The 8,034-nt window shown below is 42.3% G+C and overlaps 1 long non-coding RNA gene across 1 annotated transcript; it reads right to left on the bottom strand.

Annotated features, from left to right (window-relative positions):
- Positions 1-1,129: 1,129 nt before the first annotated feature.
- Positions 1,130-6,045, bottom strand: LOC131480473 (uncharacterized). Its single transcript, XR_009245563.1, has 3 exons — positions 5,948-6,045; positions 4,534-4,776; positions 1,130-1,311 (listed from the first exon to the last, which is right to left on the bottom strand). It is a non-coding gene; the product is annotated as an uncharacterized LOC131480473 (long non-coding RNA).
- Positions 6,046-8,034: the final 1,989 nt, after the last annotated feature.

The following is an 8,034-nucleotide window of genomic DNA, read 5'->3' as shown; positions in this document are numbered from 1 at the left end:
GGTGGACAGGGCATTTGGAAAGATAGAGGCTGAAAACATTGTCTATCCTCTCTCTCTTTCTCACTCACTCTCATAGGTGGACCTCTTGAAGTGACATCATCAGCACCCTCGTTTCCTTCATGGAAAATGAAAGACCCAGAAAACATACCCACGTCTCAGAACTAGTAGCACATGAGCATTTTTCAAGCCACCCAGTGCTGTGCGTTTTTCTCTCCACCATTCTACGACTATGATTGCTGCACCATGGTTTGGATTCTAAATGATAACAGCTCCAAGATGGCAAGTTATACTACCAATTAGGCTATGTGAGCACTAACCCTTCATGGAGAAGTAGCTTGGGGTGAAAATTTTGGTTCCTACACAAAATCCTAGAGTTGTGATGTGGTAAGTATTAAGACATTATTCATTTTGGCTTATGATAAACTCGATGTGTATTAATTATTGAATTAAACTTACAATAGCAATTCTATACTACTTGCACAGTATCTGATAGGGTGGGAAGAAAGCCAGGTGGATTGGATATGAAGAATGAATGAATTATAGAATATCACTCAACACTCAGAACCACCAAACTTGTCATTTGTTGAAAAGTAAAAGGTAGAATTAATTGTGGAGATGACTAGGCTGTTCATTTTACAGTTCCTTCTAAAATTCACAGTATTTTATTAATGCCATTCTGATCACTTCAGTGATGAGGGGAGGCCCTATCATGCCCTGACCCTGTCAACATCAACACAAGAACATGTTCGCACACTGACAACAGGCTCCTTGAGCTGTTGGAGCTGTAGCATTTGGATCCTTTGTTAAATGTTGATGAATTCTACCTTATTGATCTTCGTGAAGTTCTTTGAACATGGAGAAGAACAGCATGCTATTTTTAAGAACAATTATAGAATGAATTTTTGTTAGGAAAATCTTATATTCCTAGCGGCTTCTAGTGTAGAATCAGAGATTCATTTCCTAGGAAGAAATTTCCACAGTTATACAGTAGAAAATTCTGGTCAGAAAATTCTAAGCAAATCGTAAGACACAAAGTCCCCTGCAGGTTCACAGACTCATGACAGCTTGAAAGAACTTTAGATCACTTAATTTCAGTAGAAATTTAAGAGTTCAGATTTTCTTACCGCAATCAGACTTCCTGATATTCCATGATCCTTCTGAAGTCCTGGGGATCATCAGTATACCTGGTGATCCCTGAATCCAGGTTTTAGCACTCTGTATGGTGTTTCCCTCCAGCGCAGTGTCTGCCATTTATGATCTCTTGCTGCTTGCCAAGCTTGTTCCACTCTGTGCACTTCTAAACAAAGAGTTCTGGTTTCAAAGATGAAGGAAGCATCAGGGGCTGCTCTTGAGCAACTAATAACTGGCCAGCACAGACAAAGGGCCTTCATGTTCATTTTCTCTTCTGCTACACTACTATGAGGTCATCAATATTCCAATATTCTAGATATGGTTCCTAGCCTTTTGTAAAGGCCACACAGGCAGCATAGGAAATTGGTCAAGTTTATTTGCTTCTGAGCAGCAAGATCAATCTTTTTTCTAATACTTTCATGATAATTTATGTAACATCTCAAGAATCTCCAAGAATTCAAAGTCTTCATGCCTGCAAAACTTGCATTTCCATCCAAAAAACTAAATCTGAGCAAGCGGGGTTGCATGTCTGAAAATGTGAGATTGTGCAAATCCTTGCTGACTGGATGTGGAGGTTATGAAACATTCTTACAGAAGGCATTTTAAAAAGAAAAGCAAACTCAACGTATATAAACTACAGATCCTTAAACCAGTCTCATACATCCAAAAGAGCGCAGAGAAATCAAATACAGTCATTCTTCAGTGTCCCAAAGGCACAGGCCCTAGGTCTCCTATGGACGCCAAAATCCAGAGGTGTTCAAGTCCCTTATAAAAGTTGCACAGCATTCACATAAAAAGTCATGCACACACTCCTTTAAACTACCTGTGGGGGGGGTTTGGTACCTAATACAATGTGAACATTGTGGAAATAGTTGCTACACTGCATGTTTGGGCAATAATAACAAGAAAAAAAGTCTGGGAATATCCAGCATAGGTGAAATATTTTGTGATTATTGATCCACGGTTCATTGAATCCATTTGGGTATAGAGGGCCTCAGTGTATTTAGACATGTGGTTTGGTTCACTCCAACAACTTCGACTGCAGGTAGGTTAGATTCTGATATTTGCACTACATTCATTCTCATCTAACAATGAAAGATCCAATGGTAGGAATTTGAATTTCTGTCATATTTTGCTGCTGTTTTGTTTCTTTTCATAAGCCCTCCCTCTATTACTAGTGTGCCCAAAATGATCACAAGAATAACACCCTTTGCTCAAGGTAATAAATGAATGCATGTTTGTTTTGGTTTCTTTGTTATACTTGTTTGTCAAAGAATATGTCTTACAAGCAGGATCCCTTTCAAATAAAAAAAGTGGAATGATAGGGGTATTTGGTGCGACGTTTAAGTGCTTCTTCGGACATGCACATCCTTCTCAAAATGCCTGAGTTCAAATACCAGCTCTGCTCCTGACTCCAGTTTCCTGCTCATGCACACCCTGTAATGCAGCCGGTGATGCTGACACCCATGTGGGAGGCCCAGGATGAGCTTTGAGGCTCTTGGCTTCAGTCTGGCCAAGCTCTATTTGTGAACAGCACTTGGGGAGTGAAGAGCACTTGGAAGATCTTTTTCTTTGTGTGTTTGTCTATCTCTCTGCCTTTGAAACAATTTTTTTTAGTTAAATGAAGTGACACAGCAGAAGAGTTAGTGTCAATCAACATCTTAATTTTCTTGTGATCCAAAATTATATTTTAAAGGGGGCCAAAAAGAAAGCCAGTCAACTATACTGATCTAGTTTAGGAAGACTGTCTGCTTTCTGGCTGTTTCCAAAGTGTGCCAGCCCCCATGCCAGCCACCAGCCCTTTTTGCATCATCCCAGGCATTAGGGATTCTGTAAATGTTGCTCCTGGTTCACAAGGGGTTGGATCACAGAAACCGAGTTGTTGATCTCTGGATGCCTGCAGGCCTGCAATCTGTGCTACAAGTTTATCCCTCCTAGGAAAAAGGGTGGGGGTCGGGGGAGGAGATGAGAGCATGGAAGCAACACAAGCATCTGTAACGAGCTAATTGGACCCTTGTGGGCCACCCAGCAGGCACAGAATTAAGACAAACAGAACCTCCTCACACCGGGCACTATCAGGACCATAGCCACGCTGGGTCTGTCAGCTTCTCCCCTGCCCTCTCCCTGGACCCTTAGTTTTAAAGAGCCTAATTATGGATCTTTCTGAAAGATCACAAGCCATTTTCATCTAAAAAGAATAAGGTATTTTGCCTCTGAACTGGGGACTGTTAGAAGTTGGTAATTAGTATGACTTGTTAATGCAGTTTGGCTGTGATTAGGCAGTGATTGAGTGTGAGTTTGGTGCCTGTCAGTGGATAAGCCGGGAGGGTAAGGGATGGTTAATGAGACACCTGTTGTGGGACCCACTGGAGTGTATTGCAATTGATTGGCACTTGGATGGAATACGTTCCTGATGGGGTTTGGCTGAGCCTTGCAGGTGGCTGACATCACAGCAAAGCCTGCAGCTCCCTCCGAGTCAGGCCTGGATATGCTTCCTGAGCTGTCTGTCCAGGGCTGCAGTCCCACACTCCCTCATGATCCAGTCTGAGGGTCACTGTGCTTTGAGTCCTGCTGGAGAAAGACTCAAGGTTGCTCACAAGCCACTCCTGCACTCCAGATTCAGTCTCTGTCATCTATGGAGTATAGATGAAGACATTAAGGCAAGGAAGGTTAAACGGTACACCCAAGCTCAAACAGCTATCTCCGGAGCCAGGTGTGCCACACTCTGGACAAGCCAGAGGAGCTTGCTGCAATGCGCTCAGATGCACACTGCTGGACTGAGCCCTTGAAGACAATTCACTAGAGTTTCCAGGGGTACCCATGCTGCCAGGACACAAATCAGGCCTTCAGTGCAGGTGCAAATGATTCTCTTTTACCTTGAAGTCTAGTAAACCCACCCCCCCAAAAAAGACATGACAATTGTGCATTCCATTTCATCATTAAGACCATGTCATGCTTTTTAAGGAAAAGATAGCAGGGAAATAGATGGTACTTTGCTTAAAACCAAAGCTTGATACTAAGTAAGTTCTTTAATTCTCCAACCAGGTGTGAGGAAGTGGCTGACAAAAGTAGCCCAAAAATATGGGGGGAATCTGAGCATTCACAGGAGAAATGGAGCCTGGCTTTGGTGACCACTCTGTACCAGGGACCAGGATGCAGCCATTACTCCTTCCCTCCTCCAAATCCAGTCCCCACCTGAAGGTACCTTACTCAAGTCCACTTGACAAACTCCACGCTTTCCAGGGCTGCAAGCACAATCCTTGGTATAAACAGTTCTTTAACAGTGTTTCAAGCTTAAGGTTGAAGCAAAACCCATGCAAAAACACTAAGAAGGCAAGGCAGAGCAGCCACCTAGCTCAAGCTAGGTTAAGTTTGGCTCAGGTGCGAATGTCAGGTCCCTACCGTCAATGCCCTTCATGGTGACTCAGCTAAAAATTCACTCCACATTTTTTCTCATGTTCAGATGAGGCTTTCTGAATTCAGAAAATGTCCCAGAGCCTTCAGCCAAAATCTAAACTCCTTGAAGAAAGCTCACAGAGGAAAACTTGACTGCACAGAGAACAGCTCCAATGACTTCAGATCCGACACACAAAGCCAGATACAACTGCTTGGATGATTCACAGAGATATATATTTCTTTAAAATCCTATATATTAGAGATGAAGAAGTATTTTGTTCTGAGTATTGAGCTAACACTCTCATTTCTCAGTTTCACTTGGCTGAGGGAACTCTGCCCTGAAGGAATTATCAAGTAGATTTCTCTTGTACTACAAGATCATAGTGCTCCTTTATTTCTCTGGAGAAATAAAATATTTAGCTGATATAGGCAATTCAGCTCTGAATACGATAAAAATAATTGTCACATTAACCACAATTTAACTGAAAGAGAAAATTCATAGAGGTTCTTTAAATCTTTTTGTATGTATTTGCTTGCTTATCTATAGTCATAACCTTGGAGTATAAAGGCTTTTTCTAGGATAATCTTATCACACAACTTCCAATGGAAGAAAAGAATTTAGACTTCTAAAAGATTATTGAGCATCATATTTGTTGCTCGACAGGGATTCAGCTGTTTTTGGTGAACATGGAGTGAAGAGATTGTGGAATGCCAGAATATTAAAGGAGATGCAGATATGGTTATTTTTTTGTTAAAAATTTCAAGTCCCCAAAAGATCTCAAGGATCCATATAAAAAAGGAATGTTCGAGGTGCTTTATGGTAGAGTGAATAAATAGCAGATCTGAACACACATGGGTTTGGGGAAGGGACTGATTCTACTGGGTACTGGTTGTATAGCCGGGGACCAGTGGCTTCAATTCTTTGGGACTCGGTTTCTCAGCTCATAGGTTTAAAGCAATCATATTGCCCTTCAGTGTCACTAGGCTTGTTGTATATGAGGCATGAAGGTTCCTGAGGCAATGGCCGACCCTCAGCAGAAACTAAGTTGAGTTTGTCTTGCTCGCTGTTTGTACGGACATATCCTCACAGAACAGCCCAACCTGTGCTAGATGAGTTGAAGACTCTAATAACAGCAGCATCTTGGGACCTTTCTGTTTAGCCATTTCATGCCATGCAGGTACACTAAGAAACATGCCTATTGAGGAACTATCCCCTCCCACCTGGACTGTCAGTATAGCCTTTTAAATAAATAACCTCATGATCTGATCTTGTTCACTCCTCCATGTCTATAGTTGACACCAAAGTCAAAGGGCTCCTCTCAAAGTGTAAGCTTGGTGATTCGAACTTACATCACACATAATGAGAGTCAAAAGGTTCGCCTAGGGCCTGGCACAGTAGCCTAACAGCTGAAGTCTTCACCTTGCATACTCCAGGATCCCATATGGGTGCCAGTTTTAATCCCAGCTGCCCAGCTTCTCATCCAGTTCCTTGCTTGTGGCTTGGGAAAGCAGTTGAGGATGGCCCAAAACCTTATACCTGTGCAGGAGACCCAGGAGAAGCTCTGGGCTCCTGGCTGCTGGCCATTGCGACTGCCTGGGGAGTGAATCAGCAGACAGAAGACTTCTCTCTCTGTTTCTCCTTCTCTTTGTATATCTGACTTTACACTAAAATCAAATAAATCTTTAGAAAAAAAAGCCCACCTGATTCAACACCCCCTTAGCCTCCCTGGTCCACACTGGCTGGCCAACTTGATTGCTGTGTTGGTCCTGAACAGAACACAGTCATTCCTCAACCACATTTTTCTTTCTACCCCCATGTTTAGAACATACTTGCCCAGGTTCTCGACCGGAACCTGTGACTTCCTCATAGACATTTCAATTTTGGTTTATATTCAACCATGTTCTATATACCTTAAAATGGCTATAGATTGCTATTCAGCTGTCTCTTGTCTATTTCAGTGTTAGTATTTAGCATTGTATAGCATTGAAACATGATTTTGCTAAACCTGGTTGTTTTTCGGGTAGTCTAACTCTATAACTTTAACAGGACGAATGTCAACAGTTTGGGTGAACGTTTTTGGGAGGGGTGTGCAGAGAAATCCTCAACACCCCAGAGAGGAGTAACTAATCTTTGTGTCCCACCCAGTCAGTTATAAGTGCATCCCGGCTGGCCGCTTTCTGTCTGTTTCTAAGCATTCCTAGTTGTTCTCTGTCTAGCTATTCTAGTTTGTTTGTTCATATGTTTGTTTGTTATGAGAGGTTTCTGGAGCAATCCTGATGGTCCTTACAAAAGAGGGTGGGGACCCAAAGTTGGAAGCAGGCAAGGGCCAGAGAAAGCTCCTCTCCCTAGTTCCGAAGGAAGTTTACTGTTCTTCTGTTGCATTTCCATAGTAACATATTGGTTAATCAATACCATGTCAATTAATGCCATAATGTTGTAAATGGTTGTAAATATTATGTTGGGTTTTTTTACTTGATTGGGATGATACTCTGCTGGTTCTACCTTCAGACCAGAGATGGTCTCACCAAGAAGCCATTGAACTTACCAGGACAATAAGATGCTGGACTTTATGATTGGTCAAAACCTCCAATGAAAGAATCTCAACTGAATTTGAACTATGGAAATGCAACAAGGTGGAGCAATCCACCGTGGGGGCGGGGAGGGTTTGGGGAGGGGCAGGGGGGATTCCAGTGCATAAAAAAAATGTGTCACATAATGCAATGAAATTAATAATTAAATAAATTTTAAAAAAGAACATACTTGCCCAGCAGCTACCACTTCATTCCATAAATTCCACACTCAAATCCCAAAAGCTTTTGCAAACTGTCCCATGTAAGTGTGCCATCCAAATATGCCTCCTTTACCTTGATTTATATATCACAAGGCACACATCAGCTCTAATATACAATGTGTGGCTATTCCTAATCTTTAATATCTGTTCCCTTTGATAATGGTAAGAGCTCTTTTTTGTTCCTGCTGAGTCTCTAGTGTCTAAAAACATTACCTAACATATCATAAAAAATGATGAAAATGGATTAAACGTGAATGAAGTACTGAGTTCCTGATGTGCAGTGGGGCCTGAGTGGCTATTGCACAAATGAACAGAATTGGCTTTCCTAATAGGGTCTCTCTCTAGAATGAGAATCAAGTTTCAAAGGGTCAGGTGCCCCCATGAAAAGACTTTAAGACAGTCAGTTTAACATCTGAGGCACGAGGATCCTGAATCCAGGGCCAGCTTCCCAGACTCCAGCAGCCCCAATGCCTTGTCCTTGCTGCCTTGTATGATGGGCACAGAGCATCCTAAAGACTCGCAGGTGGCAAGTTAAGGTTCCGAAGTGATTGACTGCCTGACGTTCTGAAGTCAATCTCTGTTTCTGTAGATATCACAGACTCCTTTTCCACCCACTCCCCACAGCAGAGCAGAAGAGAAATGCTGATGATCCTAGAGTGATTCTCTGCACAACAGCCTTCAGGAGAAAGCCACAGATGCTGAGCACCTGCTGTTC

The sequence above is a fragment of the Ochotona princeps genome, chromosome 6 (assembly GCF_030435755.1).
Source record: "Ochotona princeps isolate mOchPri1 chromosome 6, mOchPri1.hap1, whole genome shotgun sequence".
NCBI classification, from domain to species: Eukaryota; Metazoa; Chordata; class Mammalia; order Lagomorpha; family Ochotonidae; genus Ochotona; species Ochotona princeps.
Note: the sequence above shows the minus strand (reverse complement) of the source record. Positions and strands in the feature narration are given on the sequence as shown.